This window comes from Adiantum capillus-veneris, chromosome 15 (genome assembly GCF_014529385.1).
Source record: "Adiantum capillus-veneris isolate H3 chromosome 15, ASM1452938v2, whole genome shotgun sequence".
Lineage (NCBI taxonomy): Eukaryota > Viridiplantae > Streptophyta > Polypodiopsida > Polypodiales > Pteridaceae > Adiantum > Adiantum capillus-veneris.
Genome location: NC_140945.1, coordinates 5,799,221 through 5,817,695, shown reverse-complemented (window position 1 = coordinate 5,817,695; position 18,475 = coordinate 5,799,221).

The window sequence follows — 18,475 nt, the reverse complement described above, 5'->3', positions numbered from 1 at the left end:
AGTGGACACAGGGGCCAGAGATAATCTGGTTAATACTCCACTTTCAGAAAAATCATGTGGGAACCTCTAATGCCAAACACTATGGGGTTCAAAGTAGCAAAAAAAGGCACTATGCACAGTCTGGGTCACATAAATTTACCAATTACCATTGCTGGAACAATTTATCCGCATCAATTTCATGTGGTCAAAGATCAACATCTTAACAAAGCAGTTATTCTAGGAGTACCATGGATGCGCACTTATTGAGCCACGCCAAACTAGGAGGACAATACCTTACTTCTTGAACACGAGGGCTAATCTTTTGCCACACCATTTGTACAAATGGACCATGTATGGGAACCTCTACCATCTGCAAAAGGTTTCCAAAATTTAGCCCAAGTGTCAAACAATGATCCAAATCCCAAAAAAATTAGACCAAGGCATAATCTAGATGAACCCTACCAGATAGTATCATCAGAATTTTAAAATGTTGCCCAACATGGATCGCGATCCATGTACCTTTAATGTTAAATCCAGAGAAAATTGCTCAGTAGCATCCCCATGTGCCCAGGAATAACTTCCCAAAGTTAGAATTTCAAAATGCATCCCAACATGGATCGCAATCCATGTTCCTTTTTTCCAAAATTCATCTGTTACATTACAATCTTGTGCCTATAGTAATCCTAGATGTACTGGTGAAATTTGGTCAAATTTGGAGTAGTTTTGACAAAGTTATGCTCATTTTTCATTCTATGGTCGAGTTTACACTTTCTGACAGTTCTGATCATTGGCTAAAACTTATTTTCAATGCTAGAATTGACAACAGGATGCCTCAAAGGAAAGCACAAAGGGAGTGGAAAGCGGCACCCTATGAGATAACCGATATCTCCTCAAATGAGAAAGCTCACCTCACTGAACAGATACTTGAAGCCATTCCGGCTAAGATCTTCATCGGAAGGTTTCAGACAGCAGACGGAGAAATAGTCAAGGCTACAATCTTTCCACTAGAATTGTGGACTTTGCACCAAAATCCAAAAGTGCAAGCAGGGGGCAGGTGCCTACAGCTAGACAACTTCTTATGACTGCCTCCTTGGGGTGCGGACATTAGATGAGCTCACGAGCTCATAAGTTCAATTCAGTACAATGGGGAAGCAACTATGACGAACAAGGATGGGGCAGTCATCAAGGTTAAGATCACATTGGAAATTATCAATGAAGCCCTCCACCTGCCCCAGCTATAGGCACCTGTCTCTGCTTGCACCTGTCCCCTGTACCCATTAGACATGCCATGCGGACAATGGAAGAAGCTCACGCATTGAGGGAAAGGCTCCACCAACAAAAGCAAGATTAAAAAAAAACCCAAGGAATAGAAGCAGATGATGAGAAAGATGAGGATGAAGCCAAAAATATTTCGCTGCTACGCAGGCAAACAACGGCTTTAGAAAGGATCAAGCAACAGAAGAGGTAGGAAGCTGAAGAAAAATGGGAGATTGCCAGCACCATGCGGCAGTGCATTCGCAATGAACTCAAGCAAAAGATGGAGCAAAGGCAAAAAGAAGAATCAAAGAAGCCACGCGTCGATGATCTCAAATCATCTAACGAATCTAATCAAAGCAAAAAAGAGGAAAGTCACTCGAAAGGAGAGGAACAACACGATACACAGGACCAGTAAGGTTAAGACCTTAGTTCTCCCAAGGACGCTGAGGCCCTTCCAGAGACTTTGAAAAAAGAGAAAGGAAAAATTGCAAGCTTGTGAGAACAAGGAGTGGAGGAAAAGTAGATGAAACACAAAATGAATCAAGAAACGGAGTTCGCATAAGAAAAGCCCGCCACAACCTCTGCTGCTCTAGAAGGTTCAAAACAAAGAGAAAAGCAAGCTGAGGTGGATGAACAATGAGATCAGGGCCAAAAAGGCCAGCATAGGCCAAGATCGCCACACTCACAAGCGGCCATGCAGGAAGGATCTGAGATAATTAAATCCTTGACACTGACGCTCACTTAGAGAAGATCAAGCTACAGTTTCAATGTCAAAGGACTCTTTACAATCTTTGAGAGCTGAAGTTAGAAGATACCAAGAAGAAAGCATCTAAAATGGCAAGCAGAGTCCTTGCAGCTAAAGCAACAAATAGAAGCACTAGAGAAGGCACAACTCCACGCACATTCAAAATTGCAAATGTAAAAGGAGAATGCAGCCTACTATTACAAGGAAGTGCAAAAATTTAACGAGGTGAACTCCGCATTGCAGGTCGAGCAGCAATGTCTCGAGGAGGATCTAACTAGAGAAAGAGAACAAAATGAGAAGCTACAAGGATCGTATGTGATGGTTAGAAGATCTCTGACTCAGATCTTGGCCATATAAGAGACCCCCTCCTCCTCAACGACGACTACAATATCTACCTCCTTGAGTCAAGAAATCAAAGAGTTGAAAGAAGCCCTGAATCAAGAGCAATATGACAGACAGATCATGACGACAGGTCATAGAGGCCCTACAATTAGCCAAGGATGAGGAAATTGAATAATTAAAAAGGCAATTGGTTGAGGCAAGAGGGGATTTAGAAACTCTGAGAGCAGATCAGAAAAAATATCAGCAGGTCCCAGGGGAATTTGAGTAAGGAGGAGGATTCGAACAATCCACGTTTGAAGCTCATCAAACAAAGATGCCTACTACAGCACGGGAAAAGGAACGCAGGAATCTGCATATCCAGCCACGACATCCACTTCAAAGTCCACAAGGGATGAAATTTAGCACTGGATCTCAAAAGTAAAGGACCCTTCACACAAAGCTTATATGCAATATGAACTAAAGGTGCTAGAATCGGCTGCCCTCCTCATGATCACTCCAGATGAGTTAGTAAAGAATCATGGGCACGAGATGATTGCACTACCATTGATGCGACAAGAAGTTAAATTATGGCACGAAAAGATGCTCCCCAAACTTGTACCAAATAGTAGAGGGGACTACAGGGAGGTTCCTATTACGTCCCTTCAGATTCAGACAATCATAGACAATCAACCCCTCTGGCAGAAAACATGGTTTGATCAGCGACGAACCAATGAAACCTATTACAGGAACGCTCCCCAACATCTCAAGACCAACCCCACTTACTGTCCCATCAACAGACGACGATCGTGGGACAGTTTTTATATTTAGCAAAGCAAAAGACCAGCAATGCTAAATTACCCCGTAATCACAAAACCTCTCAATAACAACCCACCATCCGAGCAGTAGATGGTTCAGCCTCGAAAAGGAGTAATCAACATGTTGAAGGAGATCTTAGATCTCACCTGTCAGATGCTTGTAAAGATTGTCAAAGTGCTCATCACATGCATTACAGCTTTCAGTGATATCAAAGCAGCAAACCATCCCTGGCAAGTTTTTGTCAAAGCTATGCGGGGCATTTGATGGAATATGGAGATAGAAATTCCAAGCCATCATGGGATTATATGCAAGAGTCATGTTTTTGCCTCTCATTACATGCAAACCTTCAAAGAGGATTTCATGACAGGCTTCTTCGAAGTGGACTCTTCCATATTCAATCCAATGACAAAAGATCTTCCAGCCCGCCACATCGCCTACCAAAGTACCCTCAATAATAATCCCTTCAGAGAGCTAGCCACCAAAGTCGAGATTGAAGCAAGAGCTCATAAATTCATAAATCTCACTGCAACACTCAAAAGAAGGCAGTAGACTCGCTCAGAGACAGCTTGCACGAGCACGTGGCAATAAATAGGAAGGGGGGAATGTTTGGTGGATACATGCATACATAGGCATATGCACACCATACCCTCTAAACACTCTATTTTTTGAAGAAAGCCATGTAATTCAGCCTAGAATGCTTTGTAGCCATGATGTAATTAGACAATAACCTCTCTACTTCTTTAAGTCTACACCCTTGTAAGAGGCCGGATGGACGTGGGAAAGTCCCCCTTAACTTTAAAGTCAAAACCCTTAGTTTTGAGAGGAGAATTATCATTAGCTTGAAGAATAAAAAAACGTGCACTATGTGAAGGAGTACGAGCGGAAGTGCGAAGCGAGAGAGAGTGCGAGAAGAAGAGCACGACGATATGGTGAACTCGCTCTACTGTAATGTGTAGAGCATAGTGAGTTCTTATTAGGTTTTTACAAAAGAATATGTGTACATACCTGGCGGCCCGCCCACTTACCTGGGCGACCACATTGGGCTTTATACCCCAACAACCTCCCACTTAAAGTCCAATGTGGTACTTTAAGTGTGCGAGAAGCTACTATACAAGCTAATATACAAGAGATGTAGAGAAGTGATGTACTACCCTACACCTAACTGCTTGCAAAAATGCGCAAAGCTCTCTGAGGGAAGTCCTTTTGTAAGTAGATCAGCAGGATTTTCTGTGGTGTGAACTTTGACAAGCTGAAGTTGCTTATCCTCGAGCATTTCCGTGATGAAATGATACTTCACATCCACGTGCTTTGTCTTTGAGTGATAAACTGGATTGCAAGCCAATTGTATAGCACTTTGACTATCACAATATAACACAGGCATCTCTTCTTTGATTCCCAAATCTGTTACTAGTCGATTAAGCCAAATTGATTCTTTGCATGCCTCTGATGCTGTAACATATTCAGCCTCTGTAGTAGACCGAGTAACACAATCTTGTAATCTAGAACGCCATGATACTGCTCCACCAGCCAATGTAAAGACATACCCTGACGTAGACCTTCGGTTGTCTAAGTCATCTGCATAATCTGAGTCTGTAAAACCCTTTACACTTAGCTCTTGACTCCCATAGCATATACACATACTCTTTGTAGCTTTCAGGTATCTCAATATTCCTTTCACTGCCTCCCAATGTTTCTTGCCTGGGTTTGACATGTATCGACTTACTACTCCCACTGCAAATGCAATGTCTAGGCGAGTAGCAATCATTGCATACATCAAACTACCCACTGTAGAGGCATATGGAATCTTATCCATTTCAGCCTGTTCTTCCTCAGACACAGGACAATCTTGTTTGCTAAGTTTCACATATGGCGGCAATGGAACACTCAGTGCCTTTCCCTTCTCCATATTGAAACGTTGCAAAACCTTGTCAATATACTCTGTTTGAGATAACCAAATCAACTTCTTTGATCTGTCTCTCTCAATGCGCATACCAAGTATATGACTTGCCTCACCCATGTCTTTCATGTCAAACGATTTTGCCATCTTTGACTTCAAAGCTGAAATTTCTTCCAAGTGCTTGCCTTCTTTGTATATAGACAGTGATCGAACTCACTACGTTTGTAGCCTTGAGAAAGCATAAACTTGTGGAATTTATGGTACCATGCCCTCGGTGATTGTTTTAAGCCATAAAGACTCTTTAACAACTGGCATACCCAATCTTCCTTGCCTTTCTCAACAAACCCTTCTGGCTGCTGCATGTAAATTTCCACATCTAAATCATCATTCAAGAACGCTGTCTTGACATCCATTTGGTGCAACACCAAATCTAATATGGCAACCAATGCAAGAAAGCATCTCAATGTAGTCATCTTGACCACCGGAGAGAAGACTTCCTCAAAGTCAATGCCTTGTTCTTGCTTAAAGCCCTTGGCAACAAGCCTTGCTTTGTACTTTGGCTGACTATCATGAGCGGTGATCTTATACCTGTAAACCCATTTACAAGGTAGAGCCTTTTTGCCCTGTGGTAATTTAACTAGCTTCCATGTCTTGTTTTTATGCAGAGCTGTCATCTCTGACTGCATGGCCAATTGCCAATTCCCGGAGTCCTTCATTTGCACTGCTTTCTTGTAACATGAAGGCTCATTGCAATCAGTCAACATGACATAGTTCATAGATGGAACAAACCTATCAGGAGGTCGTGTGATACGTCCAGATCTACGCACAATAGGTGGCTCAGGCTTAGCCACAACCTGTGGTTCCACTCTATCATGTCCTTGCTCCTCTTGAGCCCTGACATTTTGTCTTGCACGTGCAGGTCCATCTTCTTGGAAGACAACTCTTCTAATCTCCTCAACCCTCTCTGGTTTAGAATGATATTTGGATTCATTAAAGTTAACATCATTGCTGCGGACAACCTTTCTGGATTCAGGATCCCAAAGTCTGTACCCCATCTCACCAGAATTACCATAGCCTAGAAAGATGCACTTTCTACTCTTTGGCTCAAGTTTGTTCCTAAATTCCTTTGGAACGTGAGTATATGCCTCACAGCCAAAGACTCTGAGATGCTTGTATGAGGGCATTTTTCCTGACCATACCATCTCTGGCACTGAATCCTTCTGCAAAACCTTGCTAGGAGATCTATTTACAAGATGAACAGCTGTTGATACAGCTTCAGCCCAAAACCCATTTGGCAGCTGTGCATTAGACAACATACTTCTGACCTTCTCTTGTATGGTCCTATTCATCCTCTCAGCAACACCATTTTGAGGAGGATTGTAAGGAGCAATAAGTTCACGTTTTATACCTTTTGACTCACAAAAGTCCTGAAAGGCCTTTGAAACATATTCTCCACCATTGTCAGTGCGTAAGCATTTAAGCTTCTTGCCACTCTGATTCTCCACAAGTGTCATAAGCGTTTTGAAAACACTAAACGCTTCATCCTTGTGCTTGAGAAAGTAAACCCATACTTTCCTCGAGTAATCATCTATAAATGTCATAAAGTAAGAAGCTCCCCCTAGAGATAGGTTAGGCATAGGTCCACACAAATCACTATGAACAAGTGCCAACTGTGTATCTCTTCTATTGCTTCTATGCCTATGTGGCTATTGTGTTTGCTTACCATACAGACAATGTTCATAGAATTCAAAATCATTAAATGAAAAGCCAGGCAAATAACCAGAACGAGACAAGATTTCCATTCCCTTCTTGGACATATGTCCTAACCGGCAATGCCACAAAGAAACGTTCGGCTGCTCGGTTACATTGATTACATTTTTAGAGACATTTGATGCATAAATCATGTAAAGTCCTCCAGACTTTACTCCATGTGCTACTGTCATAGAACCATTGGATATCTTCCACATGTTCTGTCCAAAAGTGGTGACGTAGCCAGCATCATCAAGTAAACCTGTGCTGATCAAGCTCTTTGTAATTGTGGGAACATGTCTCACATTCTTCAGCGTGAAAGAAGAGCCATTCTAAAACTTCAATTGAACATCTCCAACACCTAAGATCTCACATGTCTGCCCATTGCCTAGCCGAACATGGTCTTTAGTTGTCACATGAGAGGTAAACCACTCCTTGTTTGGAGACACATGAAGTGATGCCCCTGAGTCTATAATCTAGTCACTCAGTGCATTTCCATCAGATGCTGTAAGAAGAGCTGAGTCCATTGTATTCTTCAAGAAGTAGATGTCTCCTGACACTAGACTGTCATCCTCTGCAGCAGTGTTTGTTACATTTATTTCTTAAATCTTCACTGAGGACTTGTTCTTCTCACCATGGTCTTCAGCTTTCTCTTTGCCTTTTTCTGCTTTCCATTCTCTGCAGTCTCTTTTCATGTGACCCTTCTTGCCACAATGGTAGCATTCTATGTCACTCTTGCCTTTAGCACTGCGGGACTTGCTACGAGACTGATTCCTCTTTCCACCTTTGTACTTTTCTTTGGTCCTTCCCCTGACAACTAAGGCTATTCCTTTGCCTTTGTCCATTGTCTTTCTATTGGTTTCTTCAATAAGCAGACTTCCTTCTACACCTGCTATGTTCAAACCATCTGGAGGTGCAGAATTACTCAAAGCTGTGCGAAAAGTGTCCCAACTTTCCGGCAATGTGATCAACAGGAACATAGATCTAACAGGTTCATCAAACTTGACACCTTGAGCTAACAACTGACTATAGATTGTGTTGAATTCATTCAGATGATTGGACATAGGTGTCCCTTCTTTCATCTTCAAGTCAACAAGCTTCTTAAGCCAGTATACGTGTGAAGCTGCACTCTGCTTCTCATAAAGATCACTCAGCTTTAACCATGCTTGATAAGCCGACATCTCGTCTGCTACATTGAAGTAAACGCTTTCTGCCAAAGTCAGCATAATTGTAGAAAGTGCCAATTCATCCATTTCGCTCCATTCATCTTCGTCCATATCTTCTGGTTTTATCCCCTTGAGCTTTATAGGTTTTATCTGCTTCTTTTGTACCAACATGTGCCAAATCTGCTGCTTCCACAATGGGAAATTGGTTCCATCCAGCTTCTTGATATTGTAAAGAGCAGTGTCCTGTGATCCAGCCATAGCTACGCTTCACAGTAGTTTACTTTCCTGGGAAAAATTCGGCAGAGTTTCCCCTGTAAACTGACCTCTAAACCAATATCAACATGTCAAATGAACCAAGAAAGCTTCAGATTCTGCATAAATTTTGGCAGAGTCTCCTTTGTAAAATGGCTCTGGTGTACTAAAAAACAGCTCAAAAACACTGTCTCTCTGACACTGTAAGCTGTGGGTAAACCTGTCCTGCACCTGTACTGTCTCTAATTGTCATGTCACTGTCCTTTAAGCATAGACTGCGACAATGCCTCAACGGCAGTAAAGCAAAGATGCAATCCCAACTGTCTAACTCATAGTCAATACATCCTAGCTGCCTATCTAAGGGTGCTCGAGGGATCGCTCCAAGACCTATATCACCGAAAGGATCTCAACATTCGAGAATCCCCCAGCTCAATAAAACCTCACTCGACCCTCAACAAAGGCTGCAGTAAATCTGACAGTACATAGACTTCCCACAAAGTCATACATCCACAAATTTCCCACTGTATGCTGTAACCGCTGCGGCGGTTGTTTGCTGCGTGACTCACAGCCAGCAAACCCTCAACAGACATACATCATCTCTGACAATACATCCCATGTGGAAGTACCTGCAATGTCAGGATGAAATCTGGAATATCAAGCAGCAAACACAAGCTACCTGATGAACTAGTGGATGTCGCCTACAGTCTGTGTGTAGATGCGCCCGTGTCATATGTCATACACCTCCAAGAACTGTGAGCCGTCCTTCGATGTGTAGACAACCACAAATCATCACTCTGGGAGTGTCAATATCCTCAGCACCTGCAGTCATAGGCCGAAAACCCCAAATTTGCAGAGTCGGATCTGGACCCGTCGAGGATTGCTGGTGTGTCTGCACCCTTTAACAGAGGTATGTGTATATCCATCAACATAGACGCCCCAACCACGAATGTCATCGCAAGAGAAGAGCCGCTCTCTTGAGTGGTCTGTACAGGAATTTTTTCTTGAGTGGTGTGGAGCATCACTTCTTCTTAGTTGTGGTGCAACCAAAGCTGGTCCATGTTTGAAAGTGTTAATTGCAATGTTGTGTATGCTTAAGCCAATGTGGGAGTCCTGGGCAAGACAGTGGTAGCAAAAATGTATACTCAAAGTGTGTTTTTAAGCCATGCAACCTCCAAAATGGGATAATTGGGATGGAAGATCAAGGTGTCCAAAATGTGGGGAATGTGCCCTAGAATGTAGTGTTCACTGTTCAAGATTCTCTAGAGGCCTATCTAGACGGCTCGTCAAATGGATCCATGATCTACGAGGTATGCCGGTTTAAAATTAGAAGGTTTTGTAGATCTAAAACGGATCGAGCAGATGGGGATAGGTGACCGGGGCTAGAACAAGAAATTAGGCATGTGAAGCTTGGGTTGTGGAGCGTGCCGGTCTTTTCGAATCGCCATTTGGAGCTCAGGCAAGGCCGACAAAGTTCAAGGGGGCTAGTTGTGTGTTGAATTGGCCGCATTTGTAGGGGCACTGGCATGAGATATTTTTGAGCTCATTAGGATTCTTGAAAAAATTGCATGCGATGTGGGAGATCGGCCAAAAAAATTTGGCTCACTGATCGGAGTCATGTGCACTAAGGTGTCCCCAGTTCGGGTTAGCCGGCAATTACGAGGAAAAGGGCTCACATGTTTGTTTTCTCCATTTTTAGGCATGTTGTCCAAGGCCATGCTGTGGGATGGTGGAGAAGCTCAGGGATTTTAGAGCTGACAAGTGGAGTTACCATGCGGCATGATCGGAGGATTAATTTGGCAAGTCCAACCAGGTGCGGGTGTTGATGTTGTAAGAAGCTCCTTCTATGAATGGAAAAAACTCCTTGGTTATAGATTCAAAAGGAAAAGGTTAAAATAAAGGAGGTGGTGCTCCAAAGTGTAAAAGTCAAAGAAATAAAAGGAGTTTAAGTGCAAAGGTGTGTAGCCCAGCTATCACCATGGAAGCCTTTTTGGAGAAAAGAAGTTGAAGTGTTGGTCTCAATGAGAAAAAACAGAATACCTTTTTTAGACAAAGGAAAAAAAGGGAAGAAAGTAAAAAGTAAGGGAGCAATGACGGCGCCCCTTTGGAAGGAAAAAAGGAGGGGTGTTTTTTTGGGCTTTTGGAAAAAAGGAAAAAGGAAGGGTTTTTTTGGGGAAAAAGAGGCAAGAGTTTTTATGAGCTTCTTCTTTGGCTTTGTCACGGGTGAAGCAAGGCCAAGGAGGGTCTCTTGGAATGAGGGCATTTGGGTACCAAGAGCTCAAGAGGATAGGAGCTCACGTGTGTGCATGCATGCGTGCTTCGATAACGAAAGCAAGAGGAGGAAAATCCAATTCACAGTGATGGAACCAACGAGGGTTGTCGTGATCAATCTTTTGTGCCCATCAAGGCTATTCTAATGAGGCTATTTGTGCAGGATTGCCCGCACTTTTGGTGTTATTTGCCCCTTCCACCCTCTGTTCTACTACTCTTGTATTTGTGTCCGTGTGAGGTCCCCAACCCCGAGAAGATTGGGGCGACTTAATAGATGGCCTTCTATAATTCTCCTTTTCCGTTGACGACACCCTGCTCCGTTTTCACAAAGTAGAGATACGAGCAGCAGAAGAGAGGAAGTTCTCTATCCATCGTTTACGTGGTTATAAGGGTCATATGCCACAAACCAAGTCGATAAATCTAAGATTTTAATGAATCTTTTTCCTAACATAAAGATGAAATCCCATTGACATACTTACAATCCATAAACAACGCCTTTTTCCCCACGTTTAAGAGGCACGGTCTCCATTCATAAACCATAAATATGATACGAGATTTAGTCGAAACTAAATAGTAATATTGTGTTACGTAGATTTGAACCATCTCGACTCTTGGCACAATAAAGCTCTAATTTCACTTCTCTTAATAAAAGGAAGTGGAGAGTTTCTCGACTAATCAAAACCACCCATCCTTGACTGGCAACCTAAGCCAGCCCCCACTTTCCACCCCACACTCACATATTTTAGCTTTTTTTCTAATTACTACCACACTATTTTACATACACAAACAGTGTTCCTTAATTAATTCCAAACACAGATTCTTTTATACAGCCCTTCAAACAATACCAAAACCTTTCGAACAAGGCCTAATGAAGACATCCCTATTATTCAACAAATATAACTTACTTTTCCAATTTCTCATGAGTTGCCGCTACCCGCGGACTTTCTCTGTCTAACCAACAGAGCCTTTGCAAAGGATTTATTCGCTAACTGCGAATTACGCAACCTTCCCATCTCGCTAACCGTGAGGCATCTCGCTAACCACCAAGCATCTTGCTAACCGCCAGGCATCCCTCTACCCGTGAGGAACAAAAGAGATCCGATAACCTCAGCTTAATCTTTGCTAAAGCGTGGAATCACCTCTGAGAAACAAAAGATATTCTTTCAACAATTCTTTTTCTTTAATTGTATCTTCAAACATGATCAACCAATTCTTCATATCAATCAGAATCCACTTATCAAACAATAACAATTTGGTAAGCAATAACAATTTAACAAACGATGATAATTTTTCAAATAGTTCTTTCACTAATTTATGAAAACATGTGCTTGTTTATTGTGATAAATCATGTTTGTCGGACAGTTTAAGGGGTTCCCTATGCTTAGCTTCCCAAGTCATCATGAATAGCAATACAAAATTATAAATTCGTCTTACCGGATTAGCGACATGTTTGATTACCTCCCGTGTTTGAGGCTAGATGTAATGGAATTAGCCTATTCAACTTGAGAATAGCGGAAATTAATGAGAATACTTTCGAGAAATAACTTTGTGAGCATAGCGGGTAGACATAATTGAAGGTAGCAACATAATCATAGCAATTAGTTAACTTGGCATGAACAATACTTTTGCAAGAGAGAGAATTTAGAGAACATGACAACAGTTGAGGACCGGATTTATGTGGAGCCGGTCCCCCCTCCAATAGGCATTTGTATTATGATTTCTCCCATTAAGAGAGACTTGTTACAATACATTCTTTGTGTTCCTTGTGACCTAGGTGATGCAATGAAGATGGAAAGCTTCATGCATCACAATCATAGCATAACATGAACTTGAAGAAAGCTTTAATTTTCCCAAGCCTCAGTCCCAAGACCTCAAACACCTTCGAAGGTGGAGAGAGCTAGTAGGGAATGAGGGTAGGGAAGAGGAAGAAGAAACATTTCATAGGAGAAAGAACTAGTTCCTCACTTATCATACTCTTGTTGCTAGCATACATAATAGCATAGTAATGAAGAAGAAGGAGATGTCAAGCTTAAGCGTTGAAGCATGGCTCTTGGTTGGATTTGCACTCCATAGCCAAGAGTGTTGGTGTAGGCTCTCAACCTCTACTTGCTTGGAGAAGGAGAGGGAGCTCTTGCACTTTGCATAGTACACAATGAGAGTGCTTGTGAGTGTGTGTGGGTGAGTATACCCCCTAAGCACCCCCCTAGCTTGCTTGGGTCGACCCCCCCTTGTAGCTCATGCTTGAAGCTCATTGGACCCCTCCAGGCCTAGCCAATCACAAGCAGGAGCCATTACAAGCAACATGGGTAGCCTTGGGACAAGTGTCCCCCTTTCCCCTTTGAGAGAGAGGACTTGATAAATGCTAAAACAATTAGATAATTCATGTAATTTATCATTGGACCCCTTTGAAGCCTAGCCAATAGGCTTCAAGCAACACATGAAGGTAACATGGGTAGGGGCCTGACATGTGTCCTTTCTGCCTCTTCAAGTTGGGGCTTCCCTTGTGTGTGTGAGTGGGTGTTCTCTCCGTAGCCCCTAGGAAAAGGGCTCGCCCCCCCTCTTGTAGGAATGCTTTTGACTTTAGGTGATCAAGCACCTTACTCACCAAGCATGACAAAGCACTTGAACTAGGGGGTGTTCCCACAAGCATCTCAGGCAAGCATCTCAGGCAAGCTTCTCAAGGCACCTCAAGTACCTTAATCATGCAGCAAGTCAAGCACCTCAAGCATGGAGCCAGTCAAGCACCTCAAGCATGGAGCCAGTCAAGCACCTCAAGCATGACAAACACCTCAAGCATGACAAGCACCTCAAGCAGGACAAGCACCTCGAGCTTGGGCCGGGTTCCCACCTCAAGCTCAGCCCTAGCTTACCTAAGGTCAAAGGACTTTTACACACATTTATTGGAGGTCTTCAATGAAGCTAACCCTAAGGTCTTATGCTCCATTGGTTAACCTTGCTCTTTGATAGACCATCTCCCTTTTGGGCCCCTTTACCATTGGCCCCGTGTTGAGATAGATCTATAAGCACATATCTATATCTTAACACTTGTTCCCGTTTATTCTCCCACATTAAGTGATCAATTTAATATGAGAAAATCATTTGGGTTGGTTAGATATTAGATTTTATGACATTACCTCTCTCTTGAAATCATAGTCGTCCTCGACTATGAGGTAGAAGAGATAAAGTCTAAGCCATTAGTCAATCGTACTTAGCGGGTAAAGGATCCCTTTTTATCCTACGACATCTTTCCAAAATGGATGACTAATCCATTTGGTGCTTGGGAGACATAGTTGCCACAAGCATGTATGCTCTTTAGTCCATTTCATTCTCCCAAAGTAGAGTGACAAATTCTACTTGGTGTTTGAGAGACGTCGTCATCGCAAACATGATTCTAAGCATGCATAATAGTTGAATTTGTGCACAATTAAAAAGAGGACTAGTCATATAAGACAAAACATAAGTCATTTAAAAGAAATTTGTACATTTGCTTACTCTAATGTAGCATTGTAAGCATTGACAAGGTTCATACTATCCTTAAGTTGTACTCCTTGCATCCATTTAGCATCTTCAAAAGGATAATTTTTGAACTTAATAAGATACCGTCGGATTATCTTACCATGTCGTAGTACCTTGTCTTCATGCCGAAGGACAGCTTCGGGTTGTAGCACCTCTTCTTGGTCTTCGACTTCGTGAGGGTCTTCAATAATTGGTTCAATTGGTGGCTCTCCTTTGTAAGGCTTAAGTAGGCTTACATGAAAGGCATTGTGTATAAGACAATGGTCGGGCAAATTGAGTTGATAAGCCGTCTCATTGATAGGCTTCAAGATTTGGAAAGGACCATAGTATCTTTTTGCTAGTTTAGCATAATACTTTTGATGGCCCGTAGGATTTTTGCCCGTCGTTTGCCTTAATCGAGCCTTAGGAAACTTGAGTAAGACCCAATCATTTTCTTTGAACATTAAGGCACTTATGTGCTTATCAGCAGCAGCTTTTTGCCTTTGTTGAGAGATGGCTATAGCCTCCCTAATCTTTTGAAAAGATTCTTGTAGGTCACGGCTATACTCATCGGCGGTGAAGATCTTCCCATGTACTTTCAGTAGCAAGGGACTTTTAGGTCTTCCCTCTATGATCTCGAAAGGTGCTTTCCCCGGAGAAGTATCCACAGTATTATTGTAGGCATACTCTACTAGCGGTAAATACTTTTCCCATTGTGAGCGTTGATCTACTTCGGTAACATAAGTTTTGAGTAGATCGAGTATCGTAAGATTGGCTATCTCACTTTGGCCATCCGTTTGTGGGTGATAGGAAATTCAATCTTGTTCCTAGATTTTCAAAGAGACCTTTCCAGAAATTACTGGTCATTCTAGGATCTCTATCTGACACGATGGATGTGGGTAATCCATGGTGCTTGAAAATCTGAGATATGAAGAGAGTTGCCATTTGATGTGCCTTAATAGTCTTTTTGACAGGAATAAAATGTGCTTGCTTGCTAAACCTGTCGACTATTGTCCATATTCCTGTATTCCCATGGATAGACTTGGGCAATCCAAAGATGAAATCCATGGATATACTCTCCCATGGTGAATTTGGAATAGGAAATGGCTGGAGTAATCCAAGTTGCTTCCCTCTATCATACTTGGTCTTTTGGCATACTACACATTTTGAAACATACTCTTGTATGTCCACTTTCATGGTAGGCCAATAGAAATACGTCTCTACTCCTCGGAGAGTAGGTTGAATACCTCTATGCCCTGCATATGGAGGAGCATGGGATTCATACATAACCTTCTCACGAAGGGAATGGGTAACACATAGCCTATTGCCGTGGAGAAGATAACCATCCTGCAAGGTGAATGGTTCCTCTTTCTTCCCCAAAGCAAGGGCTGGCATTATGTCTCTAAAGTCAGGGTCAGTAGCATACTCATCTATCATAGAGGATAGATCATTGTGAGTAGCTATAGACACAACATTAACTTTTGGTCATCGTGAAAGTGCATCGGCAACTTGATTGTGCTTACCAGCTATGTGAGCAATATGGAAATTAAATTGCGAAAGAAAATTTACCCACCTCATTTGTTTGTCGGAAAGCTTGGTTTGCGTCATGAAATACTTGAGACTTTGGTGGTCGGTTCGTAGGATAAATGGAGTCCCCAATAGGTAGTGCTTCCATGTGTCTAGGGCATGTAGAACAACTAAAAGCTCTTTCTCATAAATGCCCAAGACTCGTTCATCACTATTGAGCCTTCGGCTCTCATATGCTATGGCATGCCCTTCTTGAAGCAAAACCGCTCCAAGGCAATCACCACAAGCATCACATTGGACCTCAAATGGCTTTGAGAGATCCGGAAGCACGAGGACTGGTTGGGAAGTAAGCTTCTCTTTGAGTTTTTCAAAAGCATTTTGCTCCTTAGCAGTCCATACAAACTTAACGTTCTTCTTTGTTAAGTCGTGAAGTGGTCCTGCTACTTGAGAGAATTTTGCTATGAAGCGTCTATAGTATGCACACATACCAATAAAGCTTCTTAGCTCATGTAGATTCCTTGGGTTAGGCCATGATTTTATTACCTCTAACTTTGATGGATCCATACGAATACCATCGTGAGAGATAATATGACCTAGATATTGAATCTCTTGAAGGAAGAATTCGCTTTTCTTTTGGTTGAGATAAAGCTTGTTCTCCCTCAATGCTTGAAAAATCACTTGGAGATGCTGCTTATGTTCCTCCAAAGACTTGGAGTAGATGATGATATCATCAAAGAACACTCCAGTGAATTTTCGATATGGTCTAAAAGTTTTCTCCATCAAACGATTGAACGTAGCTGGTGCATTAGTCAAGCCAAAAGGCATGACTAGATATTCATAAAGACCAAACGTTGTGCGAAACGCGGTCTTTAAGATATCTTCATCCACTATCCTTATTTGATGATAGCCACTCTTAAGGTCAATCCTACTGAAGTAGGTAGAGCCTTGTAGCTTATCAAACAGATCTTCTACCCGAGGTACGGGAAATCTGTTTTTGATAGTGATATGGTTTAGTGCTCGATAGTCCACACACATACGGTATGTACCATCTTTCTTTTGCACTAAAAGGACTGGAGAACAAAAGGGAGAGGAACTAGGCCTCACCATCCCTTTGTCTACCAGCTCTTGTACTTGCCTCATGATCTCCTCTTGTTGAGCTTGTGAGACTCGATAAGGAGGCTTGTTAGGTGGTGAGCTTCCAAGAAGGAGCTCAATACGATGGTCATCATCCCCTCGTTTTGGAGGTAAGTCCATAGGGATATCATCGATGAACACATGTTGGAATCCTTTTAGAAAATTAGACAAGTCTAACTCTTCTTGATTCCTATCATTTACATTTGATGAAACATTAGTATCTTTTGGAGACTCTTTGACAAAAATCATGTATGCAGAAACTGAGCTCTTCATTGACTTATCAAAAGAAAGAGGATTTACAAGTGGAATAGTGCGACGACGCTCACTAGCATCTATATACATGTTCTTTCCCTTGTAAGTGAAGTAAATTCTCCTTTCAGGGAACTTCATGTTGGCAGCCATGCGATCAAACCATGGTGCCCCTAGGATAACATCCTGATGTTGGAGAGGAGAGATGAAGAAGTCTTCTTTGTCGACATAGCTTTGGACATGAAGCTTCAACTTCCCAATCAAGGGAGTAACAGAGGCTTGTTGTCCCTTGAAAGCTGCATCAGCTGTTACTATATCTCCCATCTCAAAATCTTGAATGCCCAACTTGGTGGCCAACTCTATTGATATGAAGTTGAGAGTAGAGCCAGGGTCAAACAAGATGAAGGCATCATGCTCTCTTACCTTTCCCCAAGAATAGGAGAGTGATGATCCTTTGCAATGAGCATCCTCTTTTGGAGCTTTGATGGTGGAAGCCCTAGGAGTCTCATTGCGAGTATTCTTCTTGGGGCAAGAACGATAGCCATGTCCTTGCTCCCCACACTTGAAACATTTATGGTCCTTGAGAAAAGCTTCAAGCTCTTCAGGAGAGGGTTTGTTTTTACCTTTGTAAACTCCCTTCTCCTTGGACTGATTGTTGTTGTTGTTGTTGTTGGAAGTGCCTTGGGAATTATTTTGAGCATTGGATTTCCCCTTTGCATCATTTTTATCTTTGTTTTCCATGGGCTTGACATTACGTCTAGCCCCTTGATGGAAATTGATGCGTGAAGAAACCATCGTGTGGTGGATTACTTCGGTAATAGTATCGGGCCGTTGAGAGTTGATGTATTCGGCCATCTCTTCAGGTAATCCCGCACAGAATTGTTGTCTTTGCTCGGAAAAGTCTATCTTTTGAAAGACAGTAGCTTTGAGATGTAAATCCGAAAACTTGTCTACATACTTGTTGATAGACTCATGAGAGAGAAGCTTCAAGCCGCGCCATTCGGTAAGAACTCTATCTTTAGTATCGCTTAGAAGAAATTGCTTCATGATGGAAACTCGTAGAGTTTTCCATGTCTTTGGGGCTTCTCCATTTCAACGAAGGCTAGCCCACCATTGACGAGCTGATTTTTGGAAGTGCATAGCTACATGGCGTAGCTTGGAGGACTCTGTGAAGCCCTCGTCCCCAAAGGCCGCATCAAATTGCTTGATGAAGGCCAACCACTTTGTCGGTAGCACCAAAGGTGCCATCGTAGGTGAGAAAAGAGATACTCTTTCCTCCCTCCTTGAACTTCTTTAGCTTTTGTGACCTTCGCCATGCAGGAAATGATTTGCGATGTCCTCCCCTCTTGTATTCTCTAGGAGAATAGCCATAACTTTCATCAGAAGAGGAGGAAGGTGAAGAAGAAGGAGAAGAGGGACCTCTTCCTAGCCCTTTTCTTCCTTTGTTTACTCTCTTGCCTTTCAGAGTGATGAGGAGAAGGACTATACGTTGCTTTTTTCCTCTTGGGAGGAGTAGGCGATCGTCTAGACCGCCGTCTTCGTGGAGCCACATCTTCAGAAGAACTTAGACTGTCATTGCTTTCTTTCTCTTTGGATTCCTCCTCTCGAATGGGAGAGAGT